The 20734-nt window shown below is 40.6% G+C and overlaps 1 long non-coding RNA gene across 1 annotated transcript in view; it reads right to left on the bottom strand.

The window, feature by feature from the left end:
* LOC126469969 (uncharacterized) overlaps window positions 1-20734 on the bottom strand; it is a 46752-nt gene that overhangs the window by 17075 nt on the left and 8943 nt on the right. The window contains exon 2 of the long non-coding RNA XR_007586101.1: window positions 4128-4197. This is a non-coding gene — a long non-coding RNA (uncharacterized LOC126469969). The remainder of the gene's footprint in view (window positions 1-4127; window positions 4198-20734) is intronic.

Genomic DNA, 20734 nt, shown 5'->3' on the forward strand with positions numbered 1-20734 from the left:
TGTAGGGGTACTTGCCACACCAAACGCTAAACATTGGTGTTCATACAGGCCGAAAGGTATATTAAGAACTGTTACACAATGGACTCGTCATCGAGGGGTAACTGATGATACACTTCAGAAAGATCAAGTTTACAGAAAAACTGACCCCCTGCTAAGCATGGGAACAGCTCCTCTGAATGTGGCAATGGGTATGTGTTGACCGCAGATTGTAAATTCTGAAGCACAATCCCGAGAGATGCAAGCCAAACTAACTCCACCTTGACTTGGAAGTGGAGGGCTATCTGAACTGGCTGAGCATGAAAAAATCTAGGCTGAGCTGACTGCTTCAAGGTTATGTGGGCTTTAAAGTTTGTGGTGCATTCTAGGCCTTCCACAAAAATATCCTGAAATTCAGAGCACAAAGATTCCAATGACTGATAGGGGACATTGGCAGATACTAACTGTATGGGGTTTGTTCTTTCTTTTACTGCTTGCTCAATACAGATTGAATAACATTGGGGATAGACTCAACCATGTCTCACTCCCTTCTCAACCACTGCTTCCATTTTGTGCCCCTTGAGTCTTATAACTGCTGTCTGCTTTCTGTACTAATTATAAACAGCCTTTGCTCCCTATATTTTACCCCTGCCACTGTCAGAATTTGACAGAGTATTCCAGTCAACATTGTCCAAAGCTTTCTCTAAGTCGACACATGCTGTAAACACAGGTTTGCCTTTCTTTTAACTATCTTATAAGGCAAGTCACAGGGTAAGTATTGCCTCATGTGTTCCTACATTTCTCCATAGTCCAAACTGGTCTTCCCCAATATTTGCTTCTACCAGTTTTTACATTCTCTGTAAATACTTTGTGTTGGTCTATGGCAATCCCATCCGAGAGTAGGTATCAGGAGGGAGACATCCCCCCCATCTGCAAAGAGGATGGTCAGGAAATCTGAATGGCGATTGTGTAAGAAACCAGGGGTTTGCTCTGTCTTATTTGTAGAGGGGGAAGCCCCACTTCTATGAGGAGGCTATTGGACGGGACTAGTGCAGAAGGCTCTGACAACCGTACACACCCAATAATTATGAACAGGGTCAAGCAGTTTCAGACGCGAAGAAGCAGCTGAACCATAAACCTGACAATTGTAATCTAGTCTGGACAAAACCAGAGTATGGTAAGGATGGAGAAGAGTAGCATGGTCAGCAATCAAAGATGTGTGTGCCAGGAGGTGGAGAGCATAGGTTTCCGGATGCCTGTAATCTTCAGGTGGTGAATATGGGGCAGACGTCAGTTTTTATCAGAAATAAGGCCCAAGAAATGGAACTTTGCTACAACATCTAGGGGCTGGTTGCCTAAATAAAGCTCTGGATCAGGGTGTACTGTAGGTCTACGGCAAAAATGCATAACCTGTGCTTTGGAGGGAGAAAACTGGAAGCCATGGGAAAGGGCCCACGCAAAGGTCCATCGGATGGTGCCTTGGACCTGGCATTCAGCAGATGCTACTGAGTGGGAGCTGCACCAGATGCAAAAATCATCGGCATACAACGCCGGGTACTAGTGGCTCAACAAAAGGTAGAAGCCAATTAATAGCGATGAGGGAAAGTGTGACTTCTAACACAGAGCCCTATGGGATACCATTCTCCTGGGTCTGAGGGGTGCTGAGTGAGGTGCTGACTTCAACCCGGAAGAGCCAGTGCGATAAAACCTCGTGGATAAAAATTAGAAGCAGGCCACGAAAGCCCCAGTCATGGAGGATACCTAAAATGTGATGGCGCCGTGCTATGTTGTATGCCTTACGTAGGTCAAAGAAGGTGTCTGTAGTTAGTAAAAGCCTGTCAGATTGCTGTTTCCAATTTGAGTAAATGGTCAGTTGGAGATCATCCTTCCCGGAACCAACACTGATACAGGGACAAAATGTCCCGAGATTCAAGTACCCAACATAATTGTAAACTGACCACCCTCTCAAGCAGTTTACAAAGTATGTCAGGTTAATAGGTCAGAAGCTGTTGAGAGGTGTTGGGTTCTTCCTGGGAGTAAGGAAGGAGATAACTATGCTGCCTCACCACTGCAAGGGGGAAGGCACCTGTGAGCCAAATGTGGTTGAAGACTGAGTAGATGTTGCTTCTAGGTAAGGTCCAAGTGACGGATCATCTGGTTGTGGATGGAATCCGGGCCTGGGGCCGTGTCATGTGAAGAGATAAGAGCCTGCACAAATTTCAGTTCAGTGAAGGGTTCATTATAGGCTTCAGCTTGGTGGGGGTTGAATCAGAGGGGGGGGTTCTTCAACTTGTCATTTCCGTCAGAGAAAGCAATGTTATCGCAAAGTGTGTCGCAAGGTGTTCTGCACGGACTGACGAATCAGTACACAGAGCACCCAGTAGGATAAGACACTGGACAGTTGATTGTCACTGGCAGCCCAGAAGGCTATGTTGCTAGGACCAAACCTGCGAGGAAGAAGGGTATGTACCAAAGGAGGAAACATAGCACTCCCAGCATTCTTTTTTACTCTGCTTAAAAAGATAGTGGGTCTTAGCATGGAGACGCTTATAAGTGATAAGGTTGGTCTTTGAAGGGTATCTTTTAGATCGTTGCGTCCTGGACAGTGACTGCTACATCCTTGGTTGACCACAGTACTGATCAACAATGAGGGGAATCTGTTGATAGGGGGATAGCAGCGCCAGCAGAGTGTCAATGTCTTGCACAGCCGCATCAATGCTTCAGAGAGAGGTGCCCAAGTGCACAACAGACATATGTAAACGCCAATTAGCTGTGCAGAATCCCCATCCTGGGGATCTGTCTGTCTGGTGGCGGCAGGGGTACTAAATTTGGTGTTCAACCACCAACTGGCAAAAGCATTAGCCATTGGTTTAAGCAATTTAAACAAACCAGGAGCATATGCAAAGGAAGAAGCACAGGTTGACTGTGTGTGTCAGACGATGTTGTCCGATGGAGTGAAGAAAGTTTTGTGCGCAGTCCAAGTAAGTCTACCAATAAAGCCAGACAAGAATTTTGAATACTCCAACGAACTGTATGGAAAGTTCTGAGATGGCGTTTGCTGTACAGGCCCTACTGATTACAACTTGTGCAGGATCTCAAAACCAATTACAATGGGAAGCGTCTTGCATTTTGTGGTTATGTGCTATCAAAGATTGAGAATGAAGCATTTCTACAGTGTGTAATTTTTAGTGATGAAGCGACGTTCCGCCTTAGTCGAGAAGTCAGCAGACACAATGTTCATATATGGGGTTTGTAAAATCCACATTCACCATTGCAACACAAAGAGACTTATTGAAGAGCTGTGCTGTATCCCATACAAAGTTTTATAGACCATTTTCCTTTATAGAAAGAACTGTAATGGGTATCACATACCTGGACATGTTGGAACAATGGCTGTTTCCTCAAGTTATGAAAGATTCCCATGACTTCATTTTCCAACAGGATGGAGCTGTGCCCCATTGGCACATTGTTGTATGAGGCTTTGAATGGCTCCCTTCCTCAGTGCTCTATCGGTTACAGGGGACTTAGGAACATGGGTCTGCACTTCTGGGCACCGAGATCTCCTGATCTCACACCCTGCAACTATCTCTTGTGGGGTTATGTGAAGGAAGCTACTTACCAACCACTCTGAATGATCTGTGGAACTGGACCACTGCTGCCGCACATTCAGTAACAGCAGATACGCTTTCACATGTGTGGGACAAGTTCGACTACAGCGTCTATGTTCACCGTGCAGCCAACGGAGGCCACATTGAACATTTATAACATGTATCACATTTCTAATTATTAAATAATTATTAAAAACTAATTAATTGCAAATATTTATTAATTATTACATTTATTAAATTGACATAAAACATTATGGAAAAAAAACTTTGACACTTCCTCTTTTCATTTGTATAAGGCGTGTTCATTTTGGATTTGTACTTGAGTAAATACGAACTTTTGAAAATGGGTCCATCATTTAGAATAACCTTGTATTATTGGTGTATGCCTGGGTTTGTTAAAAGCATTCAGTATTATAGATCATGAGGCATTACTACGAAAATAAAAATCAACTAGGCATCAAAGACACACCTTTGCAGACATTAACAAACATGGAAATACAACATATTGCATGCATCAAAATTACAAACCGTTACTCAGCTTACCAAGATATGAAACGCGATGTTCCAAGGATAAGTACTGGGAGCAGTGCTGTTCCTCTTATGTGCAAATGGCCTGCAAACAAACATATATTGTCAAAATATTGATCAGTTTGCTGATGCTACAAGCTTTCTCATCAGTGCAAAGATAGAGACCTTACTATACAAAAACAAAGACAATGGATAACATAGCAGAATGGTTCACATGAAACTAACTGATCACAAATGACGGGAAAACTGTAACACTATTTCCTCAATGTCATGGAAAATGTCCCATAAACTATAAATATCCAGTTGTCAAACAAAGCTGTAAACAGCTGACCTGTCAGCGTTTCTTGGGATCAGGAGCCAGTATAATGTCAGGTGCGAACTCATATTGACAACCTCACAAAAAAAATATGAGCACATCCTGCTACATGATGAGGATCATTGAAAGCTGCTGCAGTAAAGACCATGTACTATGAAAATGCTCAGTCACTTCTTATGTATGGAGTCATTTTCTGGAGAGCTTTCCCAAACAGTATTAAGCTATTCAGAATACAAAAAGAATCATATGAATAACAGAGGTATCACAATCACAAAATCTTGCAAACTACTCTTAAAAAAAAACTGCAAATCCTTCTACTGAAGCAGTGGACAACCAAAAATCTCACTCGTCCTCAACAATGGAGGTCACATATCCACAATAAAAGACAAACAATGGGTCTCCATATGAACTGTGCAAAAACTGAGCTCTGCCAAAATGAAGATGTGCATCTTCAAAAAAGATATTTAGAAAGTTATCAAATAACATATAGTCAATCAATAATGTTACAGGATTCAAGTTGCAGTGAGGGCATATCTAACTGACCAATTCTGTATCCTGAAAGATATTTTTGGTAAATAATAATGTACCATTACCAACAATAATGTATCAGTATTAGGCATAGTAGCATTGTAACAACTGAACGAATACTAAAAATAACATACCGGTAATCTGTATTATAAATGTAAGTAATAAAGGATGTATTATAATGATAGAAACAATGTGTTAAATGGTTTCCAACATCTTACTGTACATTTGATGTAGCCACAAGATCCTATACACAAATCAATGAAGCAAACATCATCTGTCTTACTAATGAGCTAAGCTCTGCTTGCATTGCATAGTAGTTAGTACTGTGTGTAGTTGACAATATAGCAGAATTGTCTACTTTGCTTACATCCATTTTGCTATATCCTATGGCCTCACTTTCTGGGGGTCACAATAGAACAAACCTGAAAAACCATCTTCACTATACAAAAAATGAGAATAATTACCAGTAGTTCAAGGTTAACACCCTCCAAACAATTATTTCAACAGCTAAATATTTCACCCATGCCATGTCTATATATACAAACAGTGTAATTAATATAAAAAAAAGGTACTATGGCAGTTTCAAAATTAACTCAAATCTTCATCAAGAATGTGCAATGTCATCCATACAAAACAGTTAAACAAGACTTTAGCACAGAACCAAACAGACCGACATTCAGAGCACTTAATTGTACATCAAATTTCTGTCACAAATAAAATAAATTAAAAAATTGTCTTCATTTTAAGAAGCAGTATTCAAATTTTTTATGACCAATTGCTATCATATTGTAAATGAATACCTGCAATAAACTTGTAGCAAGTAACTTCTCATGTAATGTATGTCAACAGTATCTCTAATCAAGGGTTTGCTTTTATGTGAATGAGTATTTTAAATAAAAGTGTTATAACTCAGATCACATTTGCATGTAAATGTCATCCATATGCTACATATCAAATTTTGCATACATTTCTGTAATTAATTAAAGTTGTATGTGCAATTTTGAATGCGATATTGTGCAGGGCTCTATGCACCCTTGCAAATTTTTTTTGTGTGTGTGTGTGTGTGTGTGTGTGTGTGTGTGTGTGTAGTATTTTCTGACAAAATCTATGCAGTGTACATTGTTTCTGGACAAATTAACTACTACTACTACTACTACTACTACTACTAAATTCTTCACATTCGTGTTCCCAGAGTTAAATATTTGCTGTTAACTGCTCAGATAATTTGAAAAAAATGTAACACCACTTGACAATGTGATCAGCAATAAGATGCTGGATGAATTTAATGTGTAATTATCATACTGATTTTGGCATGGGAAGTCCAGATACCAAACGGAGATTTCCTGGAAGAATCTCACAGAACAGCATTTCACTCATGAAGGAGTAATCAATCCTTGGGTGCTGTTCATCAGCCTCACCGAGTTGCATTACTGTAGGTGATGAAGACTGAAATAAGATGTACTCAATCCATCAGAGGTTTGTTTAATCAGTGTGAAAACAATTTTAATACTCAATAAACTACAGTAGGTGCTATGTTATTGTGCAACACAGACTGCCTTAGTCTCAAAATTCTGAGAGACCACATTCTGATGTCAACCAATAAACATATTTCCTTCTCTAACACTTGCATAAAGACCACTACAGGAATGTTACAGAAATGAGATCTTAAACAGAGGGGTATTGACAACTGGCCATCAACCATTCCATCTACATATGGAATAGAAAGGAAGGAAATGATTAAAGCACACTTTGTACCCTCTGCTGCAAACTTTAAGGTGGGTTGTGGGGTACAAATATACTTGTAAAAGTAGTAGTCCATGGCAGAGGAAAGTTATATCTGCACAACACAATGTAAAACTAACTATGGCTGTCAAAGATGAAATTCATGGACGTTTGGAGGGGATTGGGGGATCAAAGTTGTTTTTACAATATTTTCTTGATAGTTACATATCATAGTTTGATAGTGGAATGTTTTACGTATAGTATTAGTTGGTAGCAACATGCCATATAATTTGGTTGGCAGTAACACACTATGTCCCACACCCTGTTTTCATCCTATATATAATGAATGAATGAATGAATGAATGAATGAATGAATGAAGGAAGGAAGGAAGGAAGACTTGACACAATGCACAGTACCACATCCATCTCATAATGGTAATCTTGGAAAAACACTTTTTAGGGGCATTTATTTGATAAGTTTGCAACAGTGTTCAAGGCAGCATTTGAATCTAAAGGACCTGAAGAATAATGGATTGTGCTATGTATTCAAGGACTTACAGAAGTGTTGTGAAAAGTGCATCAAAGTAGAAGGGATACCTACAACAGTTGTGAAAATAGAATGATAAGTAAATATCTGTGAAATAAACTCCAAGTCATTCAGATATAGAGCTTATAATGTGATGACCCTCTCAGCATGCATAAAGGAAATATGTATGTGTCATTCTTACGATAACACAGTGACATTACTTTACCGGTGCCAGACAATGGTAGGTAGTAAAGTACTTTCATTTTAATGAAAGTTCTATGTTATACATCTGGTTCAAAAATGGTTGGCTCTGAGTACTATGGGACTCAACTGCTGTGGTCATCAGTCCCCCAGAACTTAGAACTACTTAAACCTAACTAACCTAAGGACATCACACACACCCATGCCCGAAGCAGGATTCGAACCTGCGACCGTAGCAGCAGCGTGGCTCCGGACTGGAGCGCCTAGAACCGCACAGCCACCGCGGCCGGCATCTGGTTCTTTATTACTATACTGAGAAAGGTGTGTGTGTGTGTGTGTGTGTGTGTGTGTGTGTGTGTGTGTGTATTATCTTCAGTCCCTCAAGTTTTTGCTTTGGTTAGGTTGTCAGATGATGACAAGATGTGCACAGATATGCGAGTGGCTCAAAGACTTCTTAAGTAATAGAACCCAGTATGTTGTCCTTGCCAGTGGCATGTGTTCACCAGAGATATGGGTTTCATCAAGAGTGCCTCAGGGAAGTGTAATAGAACTGCTGATGTTGTCTATATACATAGATTATTTAGCAGACAGGGTTGGCAGCAATGTACGGCTGTTTTCTGATGCCTTGGTGTACAATAAGGTAGTGACGTTTAGTAACTGCAGGAAGATATAGGAGGACTCTGACAAAATTTCCAGTTGGTGTGATGAATGGCAGCTAGCCCTAAATGTGGAAAAATTTTAGTTAATGCAGATGGGTAGGAAGATCAAAGCTGTAACATTTGGATACAGTATTATTAGTGTCCTGCTTGGCAGTGTCAAGTCATTTAAATATATGGGCTTAGCATTGTAAAGCAATACGAGATGGAACGTGCATGTGAGAACTGTGGTAGGGAAGGCGAATGGTCGGCTTTGCTTTATTGGCAGAATTTCAGGAAAGATTGGTCCACCTGTAAAGGAGACCACATATAGGACACTGGTGCGACCTAATAGAGTACTGCTAAAGTGTCTGGGATTTGTATCACGTTGCATTGAAGGCGGGCTGCTAGATTTGTTACTGGTAGGTACGAACAACATACAAGTTTCACGGAGATGTTTTGGGAACTCAAATGGGAATCCCTGGTGGGAAGATGACCTTTTTGAGAAACACTAATGAGAAAATTTAGAGAACCAGCATTTGAAGCTGACTGCTTAATGATTCTACTGCCGCCAACATACATTGGGCGTAAGTAGCACGAAGATAAGATATTAGAAATTAGGGCTCATATGATGGCATATAGACAGCTGTTTTTCCCTTGCTCTATTTGTGAGTGGAACAGGAAAGGAAATGTCAAGCAGTGGTACAGGGTACCCTCACACTGTATGGCAGCTTGCGGAGAATGTATGTAGATGTGGAGAGTAGGTCACTTTGACACTTTCACATAGTAAAGCTGTCCTCAACCCAAACGTTGTTTCGAACACTGAAGTGCTTTATTTAGCATGGTCCACATGGAGGTGTTATTCCTTTGCTTCCTCCAACATTGACCTGACTTTCCTAGTCACATGAGAGTCCACAGTTCATTGCAGACTCCAAGTCACAGTGAATCTTGACATTTTTCAAACCAGCTAATCATTGCCAGATGTGAAAGAACTGATATCTGACAGAAAAAAACCAACTGTGGATTAAACCCTGGACTTTTGGATATGTAATCTGACACTTAGCCACTGAACCACACACCAGTTACATCTGTGGACCTCTACATAAGGAAAATACTGGAATGATTATAATTAACAGTTTCTCAATAACTGTGATTTGAAACAGAAAGAATGCAAACTTGAAACTTTCAGTTGAACTTCATATTATTTATCATGCAGTATAGTATGTAGAGGTGGTGGGAGAGGAACCACACACTTGGTTATCTCCTGTATAATCATTCAAATATGCCCCATGAAGTAAAGTTACAGGGTGAGCCAGTAGAACTGTTCAAGATTATATGCATGTTTATCAAACCATGTCTGAGCAAAGCTAACAGAACATTAAGGATGTATCATCTTAGAAGTGAGCTTTCTCCATACATGCCATAGAAGTACAGGGTGTACATAAAGTCAGGGAAAGAACTAAACATTGTACAGATGTCATACATATTGCATTTTGAAGAAAATGCTCCGAAAGTTTTTTTTTATAACATTCAGTATGCAAAACATGTGTGACCTGGAAGAAGTCAATATGGCAATCTAATTCTTGCCATACCCATCCCAGCATGTCTCACATGCGCTCCACATTCACTTCACTCACACTGGGACGTTCGCTTCTCCTTGCCGGGCACAAGCAACCCATTGTAACAAATTTGTTGTTCCAGTGGAAAATGGCCTTCCTTCTTGGTGGCTTCTTACTGTACTTTGTTCTAAAAATCCGTTGAACAGCTGTAGCACACTTGTTTTTGTCGAACTCCAACACACAGAAAGCTTGCTCTGCACCTGAACTCGCCACGTTGGCAAATAGTGCTGACTACTGGCAAATTACAAACTACGCTGTGGTGGTATACACAGCTAATCATTGCCAGATGTGAAAGAACTGATATCTGACAGAAAAAAACCAACTGTGGATTAAACCCTGGACTTTTGGATATGTAATCTGACACTTAGCCACTGAACCACACACCAGTTACATCTTTGGACCTCTACATAAGGAAAATACTGTTCCAGTGGAAAATGGCCTTCCTTCTTGGTGGCTTCTTACTGTACTTTGTTCTAAAACTCTGTTGAACAGCTGTAGCACACTTGTTTTTGTCGAACTCCAACACACAGAAAAAAAAAAAAAAAAAAATTCAGGGTTTCTCTTCAAAATGACATATGTATGATATCTTTACAATGTTTGGTTTTTGTGCAATAAATAGTTGAAAGTGTTGCCAGACTTTACCAGGTGTACTGGTATGAAATGAGCGTTAAGATACAAACGTGTCAATAAGGAACATTTGTTGTGAACGAGCCTTAATATTTTTGTTTGGTTGGTATGACATCTGTCAAAGATATTTAGTGTACATCAAGTCATGGAACAAACAACATCATATGTTTTCATTGTGTTAACAGTGTCGAATTTTGTACCAGAAAGTGATGATTTGCGGAAAGCATTAATTTTTTGTTTTCATTTGAAAAAAAGTGCTGCAGAGTCGCATCGAATGCTTGTCGAGGCATATGGTGATCATGTTGTCAGAAGCAACATGCAAAAGATGGTTTCAACAGTTCAGAAATAATGATTTTGATGTAAGAAATGAAGAACGTGGAAGACCACCAAAAAAGTTCGAAGACGCCAAATTGCAAGCAATATTGGATGAAGATGCTACTTTGAGTCAGAAGTAAATGGCAGCAATGCTAAATGTTACACAACAAACAATTTCTGACCGTTTGAAAGCTATGGGATAGATCCAAAAGTGTGGAAAATGGGTGCCACATGAGTTGAATGAAAGACAGATGGAAAACTAAAAAACCATTTATCAAATTTTGCTTCAAAGACATGAAAGAAAATCAATTTTGCATCGAATTGTTACTGGTGATGAAAAATGGATTTATTTTAAGAATCCTAAATGGGGAAAATCACGGGTTAGTCCGGGACAACCATCAACATCGACTGCAAAACCAGATCGATTCGGCAAGAAGACAATGCTCTGCATTTGGTGGGATCAGAAAGGTGTGGTGTATCATGAGCTTCTAAAACCCAGTGAAACTGTGAATACCAATTGCTACAGACAACAAATGATCAATTTGAACTATGCATTGATCGAAAAAAGACCAGAATGGGCCAGAAGACATGGCAAAGTAATTTTTTTTACATGACAATGCACCTGCACACAAAGCAAAACTGGTTCAGGATGCAATCAAAACACTTGGCTGGGAGCTGCTACCCCACCTGCCGTATTCACTAGACTTGGCCCCTTCAGACTACAATTTGCTTTCATCAATGGGACACGCATCGGCTGAGGAACACTGATTCCTACAAAGAAGTTGAAAATTGGGTGTCTTATTGGTTTGCTTCAAAAGATGAACATTTCTATTGGCGTGGTGTCCACAAATCGCCAGAAAGGTGGTCAAAATCTATAGAAAGCAATGGTCAGTACTTTGAATAAAGTGTTTTTACTTTTCAATTCAAAATTAGTGTTTCATTTTCACAAAAAAACGCTCATTTCATACCGGTTCACCTGGTATGTACACCCTGTATTTATCCATTAAAATTGTCCACATTATTCTTAACCATAATTAGTCCTAGAAAAATAGTAACAGTACCAAAGTAATACAATGAAATTGTGCTCAACGCCATCACACAGCCTCCTTTCAGACTGTGCAAAGTGCACAGTCTGTTGTAGAGGATTCTTTAGATGTCATCATAAATGAAAGCAAAGAAATTAAGGAAAACTGCATTGTGTGTGCTGTCATGGCCAGCACTGACAGCTACCACCCATGCATCAGAACTGTTCAGCTTCTGTTAGTACAGATCGATAAAACAAATATCACACAACACTTATTTGAGATGGCTCTGTTGAACATGCATGTAAAATTACACTTCAAAGAATTTAGTTTGTGCTGGGAAACAAACTGACCCTATCTGTCCATGTCATGAACAGGATTTGTTTGGGCTGACTCTAGCTAAACATCACAAAAACAAAACTGCAAATATCTCCTCAAACACCAGAGAAAATGTATCTGATGACTATTAGGAGTGATACCCCAAATGACTCGTCTGGGCACAGCAGTAATTTTCTTTACATGCAAGTGTGTGGGCATCAAAGGCACCACACCACCATGGCTGCTGCAGATGGCATGGTAACTTGCAGCTCCAATCGTTGCTAAAAGATGTCACTGCAAACACCAATGAAATACTTATTGCATAGAGAACATTCGTGTCTTCTAAGAACTTGCAGGCTCCAGTGGCACTCTGGTGCTAGTATCAAAATCCTTATACTAATTCCCAAGATTAGCCTTCATGTACAGGCCAAGAAGGATGAAGAAGGGCTTTAATTTATAGCTGCACAGTTTTAAATTGCTGTCTTCATAAGCCCCAAATATAGAAGACTTCTCAGCACCCATTAACCATCATAAATATGCTATGGACACTTCAGCAGATGCAAGTAAGACATTCAATAGTAACTCTGAAACATTATTAATTTATAATACTGGTAATAATAATAATTCCATGTGGCTCAATGGACTGGTGCAAGTCATTCAATTGGATGTCACTTTGAGGACCTAAATGTCCCTAACCAGTTCTCTTACGATGGAAAGGAGTCCAAATCCTGTTTCATTTCTGGTGAATCTCCACATCATACGGAGGTGAATGCAAGGTCAAAAGGTAGAGTTAAAAACTGGTTGTCCAGCTGGAATCTGATCAGGTGGCCTTTCAGTTTCCGGGCACACACTACAGCTACAGGCTTCAATGCTCTCAAGAGTTAAGGCAGCTGTACTGCTAAGTGGCAATGGTATTGATTTGACAAGGGCAGATGACTTTACATCATGATAATTCAGCCAGTTTCCATAAAGTATTTATAAAATATACACACAGACCTTCCTTGTGAATCAGTCTACCCATCAGTCAAAATTGGATCAAAATCCCTACAGTGATTCCTGAGATTTCTGGTCACAAAACCCGACAATGGCTGGGAGAGCAGTGTGCTAACAAAATGCTCTCCATATCCACATCCAGTGACACCTATCAGCTGAGGATGACACAGTGGTCAGTTGGTACTATTGAGACTTCCTGAGACCTGTGAACGGAGTTCCTGAGATTAGCCTGATCATACACATGGACAGCGCAGCACGAAATGGACACACAGTCAAAGTTGTAAAACTATTATAAAATAATTGTAGCTTGTTTCAACACTCACTCTAAAAGGGTGAATCAGTCACTAAGATACATCAAAATAATCTACTCAGTACTTTGTACAGAATCTGCAGAACACAAAAGACTTTAAACCCTTTTCCACACTCATCTCATTGTATTTAAAACAGTGGACAAATCATTATCAAGACAAACTGCTGCCCTTTTGTCAGAATATTAAATGTAATCAAGGAAAATGTGGCACACCAGCACTGGTACACAACTAGCTATGTACCTTGGTGGGTCATCCTGCTGGAGGAGTTGCCTTTGTGTTAGAGTACAGTGCCCTTTTCTCTGACATGTTAAAGCCACTAATTTCTACCTGTGACTGCAATGATACCCATCATGGAAAATTGTTGGCTTCAGCAGCCTTAATTTTTTACTTTGTACTGCCAGCCACTCATCTCCCACTGACAGCTAACTCTTCTCCTAAACAAGTAGCAACAGCCAAGGGGGGCAGCATGGGATAGTACACTAATTTGGTTGCAATCACCCCTTGCTGCCCTGTTAGCTTGCTCATTTCCATGGATTCCTGCATGGTTTGACACCCAGAAGAATGATACTTCCTTCCCTTGCTATTGTACTAAGTGAAAGGTGTCTTGTATGTTTTGAACTGCTTTGTTTACTGGGTACATTTGCTGAATGGCCTATATCACACTTAGGGCATCAGAGGAAGTGAGAGCATTATTCCATCAATTGCACTTCATCTGCTCCTTAAGACTGTACACATCTGGAAGTCTAATCACAATGCCACTACCAGGGGAAAATACTGAGTGGCGATTAGTTTGTCTCTGTTTACACTTATGAATGTAAATAACTGTCAAATTTTAGTGCTCATCTAAGAATTCATAAATAGCTCATTTAAAATAAAATCTGGTGCACAAGATTTCTTGTGCCATACTTTCTCAAATTTAAAAAGAGCCTGGGCCACACTACTAACCATAGAGCTCACTTTCTGACCCATAGTCCCAGAATTAACCTTTACTGGCAAGAAAAAACACAGACATCCTACAACAGGTCAGTTTGATTGGAATTTGAGCATATACCTCCAAACTGTGTGTCCAATCCTCCTGCAAAGGATCATCCCACTTTGTAACTGGAGAAAAGCCACACTGATAGGACACATAATGGAAAGTAAATTACTGCCTTTATGCATCCCCAAATATAAAAGACTCTTCACAGCACCCATTACCCATCAAATAAATATGCTCTGGACACTTCAGCAGATGCTAGTAAGACATTCAATAGTAACTTTGAAACTTAAGACACACCAGTTTCTGCTGGATGCACAGAACAGTTTCCTAGTGTCATCAGTGTCCTTTTAATACAACGTAACAGTTGTTTAATTGTATGTATCTCTGACTTTAGGAGGAAAATGGTACCATGCAATCAATCAAACTTATCTACACGAACATCTATAATCCATTCATATGGCATCATCCCAGCTGGTGAAACAGCAAGCCCCCCAGATGTAGATTTTGTTCCTGTCCATGTGAATGCTGCCATTGCATATTCTTGCTGGTACTAATCCAAATTTATTATTTATTATATTTATAAGCTATATTTTGCCCAAGTGCAAATCAACTGGAAGATTTTCACCCTCTCTTGTTCTTATGAGGTTTTAGCCAGCTGATGTGGATATTTTATGTAACTTTATTTCTCAGAGTTACAATGGTGCATCTCTCACAAACAGTAATTCTTTAGGTGTACAGACACTTCTTAAAAAGCGTTTTAGACATGCTTGTTATTTTAGGAGTTGTGCTCATAAACGTAACACCAACAACAGTTCCCCTCCTCTCCCCCCTCCCCCTTTGCTGGCACCAGTAAGATTTCTAGCTTCCCCTTACCCACCTCTTCCATATGAACTATGACACTACACGATAGAGTGAGTAGGGAAGTCTCATGTTTCCAACAAAATGGAATTTTAAATCAAGAACAATGCAAATTGAATACAAAAACTGTCACAGAGACAACCAAACTTTCATCTCAACAAACTAGTAAGATTACACCTGCAAGAAGGTGCCATCTAATATGACAACTATCACAACTACCATCACTTTAATGGTGCATGCAGTTCTGCCACAATCTCACTAAGACCCCAGGTGTCTGTTGTACACTGGAACACGCAGGGAGTTTGTTTGTACATCACAGGAGGATCATCACTAAAGGTTGGTTGGTTGATTTGCAGGAGGGCACCAGAAAGTGAGGTCATCGCTCCCAGCAGATTAGGAAAGCATATGGAAGGAATTCGGCCATGCCCTTTCAGAGGAACCATTCCAGCATTTGCTAACCACTGTGCCACCTTGCTAGGTCAGGCAGCAAGCGATAAACATTATACACCACTGATCACAGCAGGCATACTGTACACACCTTAGCGCGCAGCATGTATGTCATGCGACAATTGCATGCATTCCATCAACATGTTAACTTGTGCCACGTGCACGCCACTATTGCTGGTGCCAGTTGCCCATCATGTCAGACACCTAGTGATGCACCCACGGAGGTGTGTGTGCGCGAGCGCGTGTGCGCACGCGTGTGTGTGTGTGGGGGGGGGGGGGGGGGGGCGCTGTGCATGACACATAGTTAAAGATGGAACATTACTCATCGTGAGACTTGGCAGACATGCATTTAATGTACCTTGGGGCAGGATGTGGTGCCCACAAAGTAGCAAGAATGTACATAGAACACTTTCCCCAATGTGTCATCCTAACTGGAAGAAGTGTATCTCCCTGGATCTTACGAGAGAGGGGGGTCATTCACACCATAGAGAGCTGGATAAGATTCCCACAAAGGACATGTCCGAACACCAGACTGGCATTGGATCATGTGGTTGACCACCCAGCAATAAGGAGCCATCAACTTACCCGTGAAATGTATGATTTGAAGGATACAGTAAGGAGAGTACTGGTGGAACAGGTATAACACCACTATAATAAAGAGTGAGTGCAACCACTGGGACCAATGGATTTTGACCACCCCATTCACTCCTGTCAATGGACTATCCACTGCAGTGCTGAATTTCGTACTGTTTTTAGTACGAAGAGGCCTCATTCACCCAAGATGGTGTTTTCAACAGCTACAACAGTCATATCTGGAATGAGGACAATCCCCATGCCATCCACATTGGTGGCCACCAGCAACAATACTCTGTCAATGTATGGGCGCGCATTGTCCAAGAGCACCTAACAGGACCTTATTTTCTGCCTCTTAATTCCACTGGCCCATTTTAGCTGGTGTTCCTACAAGATGTACTGTCAGAGTTCTTGGAGACTATACAACTTTTTGTCAATGAAAGGATGTGGCTTTAACAAGATGGTGCACCAGTCCACTTTGATGTTAACATCTGTGAGCACCCAAACAACATGTACCTTGGATGAGATTTTCACTCTGCAGCAAAGTGCGTGCTGATATGAAATTTCCTGGCAAATTAAAACTGTGTGCCGGACTGAGACTCGAACTCAGGACTTTTGCCTTTTGTGGGCAATTGCTCGAACAACTGAGCTACCCACGCACGACTCACGACCCGTGCTCGGTCCCGCACACAGTTTTAATTTGCCAGGAAATTTCAAACTGTACCCTCATCGCTGGACTGGAAGGGGAGGTCCTGTCCCATGGCCAGCACAATCATCACATCTAACACCTCTATACTTTTTCCTCTGGGACTATGTCAAGATGTTGGCTGTATGAAAACCCTGTAGAAATGGATGAAAATCTGCTTGCTAACGTCCAAGTTGCCTGCCTCCTGGTAGAATGGACACCAGGGATCTTTGAGAGAATGCAGCAGGACTTCATGCGCCATTGACAAGCTTGCACTGAGACTGGCGGTAATCATTCTGAACTATTATTATGAGCTTTGTTGTTATTATGTGGTTACATTGTGGATGTTCATAACACAATAAATATGCATTTCTCACAATTTTTTCTGTATCTTAGTGTTATCAGTTGTAGATCCACTATCACCCATTTCAATTTGAGTGAAAAGGTTTCTAATACACTGTGTAGTGGTTTTCAGCAGCAGTGTAGAATGCAGGAGCTGGAGGTCAATATTTCACTAAATATATTTATAGCAAGAGCATCATTTATCCCTACATTGATCACAAAACAAGTGAAATATTTGCCTCATGCAATATATTGTCTTCCAAACAAACATGAAACATAGTGTGTAAAAAGCTTTTTTATACTCTATAATCTGCAGATTGACACCATCAAGAATTTGCATGGTCAAAATCACAAAGGGAATTCCATCACATGAAATGATTTATTATCTTCTGTTCCTTCTTAAAGTTAATTGCACGCCATTTTATTTGAAACAGCAGGCAAAACCTGTTTTTTGATGAATCATGAAAGTGAAACTTCCTGGCAGATTAAAACAGTGTGCCCGACCGAGACTCGAACTCGGGACCTTTGCCTTTTGCGGGTAAGTGCTCTACCATCTGAGCTACTGAAGCACGACTCACACCCGGTCCTCACAGCTTTACTTCTGCCAGTTTCATATCAGCGCACACTCCGCTGCAGAGTGAAAATCTCATTCTGGAAACATCCCCCAGGCTGTGGCTAAGCCATGTCTCCACAGTATCCTTTCTTTCAGGAGTGCTAGTTCTGCAAGGTTCGCAGGAGAGCTTCTGTAAAGTTTGGAAGGTAGGAGACGAGATACTGGCAGAAGTAAAGCTGTGAGGACCGGGCGTGAGTCGTGCTTCGGTAGCTCAGATGGTAGAGCACTTGCCCGCGAAAAGCAAAGGTCCCGAGTTCGAGTCTCGGTCGGGCACACAGTTTTAATCTGCCAGGAAGTTTCATATCAGCGCACACTCTGCCGCAGAGTGAAAATCTCATTCTGCAATCATGAAAGTGTTCCATAATCGTATATGTAACTTATGTTTTCCTCTTGTATCGTTATTTATTTATTTATCTTAACCAGAGTGGAGCAATACCCATAAAATATCAGTTGTTCCGCATCAAGGTGGACTCAATCACAGAAACTACTATGAAAATCACCAGTCCATTCTAGTTTTCAAGATATTGTGTGGTTATGGATAGAAATGTATCGGGGTCAGATGAGTAGCTTCCACAACAACATAAAACAATGCAGTGTAAACTGAATGATGAGGTAAATGTCTCAAATTGTGTAGAAGTAAAGTTTAACTGTAGCTGTGACTTATGCAACAGCTATACTCCATCTCCAAAATATTTAGGAAGGGTTGGTCACTCAAACCCCAGGATGAGAGCAGCCCACCTGTTGGCAACAGTTACTTGCCCTTCCCTTTCAACCTTCTCCCAATCTATTCCACTAATATTTCTGAAAGCTAGGATAATGCAATGTACTTTTATATATGACTATCTGCAACACTAATTAGCAGAATTAGTTTTTTCTGCCGATGACACTACTATTGTAATCAATCCAAGTATGTGTAAAGAAACAAGAGAAAAGGTAAACAATATTCTCAAAAGTATCAGTGACTGGTTTCCTGCGAATGATCTCACCCTCAGTTTTAAAATGACCCAGCACAATCTTTTCAGTTCATCTAGATGTATTACACCAACGGTAAGGAAATAATAAACAGGGTAAAAACTTCAAAATTCTTAGGTATCCATATCAAAAAATGGGAAGAGAAACCAGTAAGTTGACGTTTTGGATTAGGCCCATTCAATCAATAATGTCATATAGAATAATGTTCTTAGATAACTCATCTTTAAGAAACAATGGAAAGTCTAGGATAGAATAACAAATACATTATGAAAAGGGTAGATTACTACTTGCCATATACAGGTGAAGTTGAATTGCCAACAGACACTGAATCTATCCATTTAAGCTTTCAGCAGGTCTTTTGAATTAGAAAACATACACACATCAACAGAAGCACAAAGCACACACAGTGTGGCTGCTGAGCTGTGTGTGTGTGTGTGTGTGTGTGTGTGTGTGTGTGTGTGTGTGTGTGTGTGTGTGTAGTATAAAACATTAAGTTTGTCTTTAGCAAAAAAAAAAAGGGTACACAATGTTGAAACTAAAATTTTTGATCACTTACCCAGTAATATAAAATGTCTGACAGACAGCAAAGTAATATTAGGAAAAAAAATTGAATAAGTTTCTCCACAGAAGAATTTCTATTAGTGTAATCTGTAAAATCGTCACAACATGCAACATAAGGCAACTGTTATGCACAGTGGGATATGATATGGTAAAGGGACAGATTTTCACAACACTATTTTACTTTTTATACAGGGTGTATCCCCCCCCATGAACCATGGACCTTGCCGTTGGTGGGGAGGCTTGCGTGCCTCAGCGATACAGATAGCCGTACCGTAGGTGCAACCACAACGGAGGGGTATCTGTTGAGAGGCCAGACAAACATGTGGTTCCTGAAGAGGGGCAGCAGCCTTTTCAGTAGTTGCAAGGGCAACAGTCTGGATGATTGACTGATCTGGCCTTGTAACAATAACCAAAACGGCCTTGCTGTGCTGGTACTGCGAACGGCTGAAAGCAAGGGGAAACTACAGCCGTAATTTTTCCCGAGGGCATGCAGCTTTACTGTATGATCAAATGATGATGGTGTCCTCTTGGGTAAAATATTCCGGAGGTAAAATAGTCCCCCATTCGGATCTCCGGGCGGGGACTACTCAAGAGGATGTCGTTATCAGGAGAAAGAAAACTGGCGTTCTACGGATCGGAGCGTGGAATGTCAGATCCCTTAATCGGGCAGGTAGGTTAGAAAATTTAAAAAGGGAAATGGATAGGTTGAAGTTAGATATAGTGGGAATTAGTGAAGTTCGGTGGCAGGAGGAAAAGACTTCTGGTCAGGTGACTACAGGGTTATAAACACAAAATCAAATAGGGGTAATGCAGGAGTAGGTTTAATAATGAATAGGAAAATAGGAATGCGGGTAAGCTACTACAAACAGCATAGTGAACGCATTATTGTGGCCAAGATAGATACGAAGCCCACACCTACTACAGTAGTACAAGTTTATATGCCAACTAGCTCTGCAGATGACGAAGAAATTGACGAAATGTATGATGAAATAAAAGAAATTATTCAGATTGTGAAGGGAGACGAAAATTTAATAGTCATGGGTGACTGGAATTCGAGTGTAGGAAAAGGGAGAGAAGGAAACATAGTAGGTGAATATGGATTGAGGGACAGAAATGAAAGAGGAAGCCGCCTGGTAGAATTTTGCACAGAGCACAACATAATCATAACTAACACTTGGTTTAAGAATCATGAAAGAAGGTTGTATACATGGAAGAACCCTGGAGATACTAAAAGGTATCAGATAGATTATATAATGGTAAGACAGAGATTTAGGAACCAGGTTTTAAATTGTAAGACATTTCCAGGGGCAGATGTGGACTCTGACCACAATCTATTGGTTATGAACTGTAGATTAAAACTGAAGAAACTGCAAAAAGGTGGGAATTTAAGGAGATGGGACCTGGATAAACTAAAAGAACCAGAGGTTGTACAGACGTTCAGGGAGAGCATAAGGGAGCA

Source organism: Schistocerca serialis, chromosome 3 (assembly GCF_023864345.2).
Source record: "Schistocerca serialis cubense isolate TAMUIC-IGC-003099 chromosome 3, iqSchSeri2.2, whole genome shotgun sequence".
NCBI classification, from domain to species: Eukaryota; Metazoa; Arthropoda; class Insecta; order Orthoptera; family Acrididae; genus Schistocerca; species Schistocerca serialis.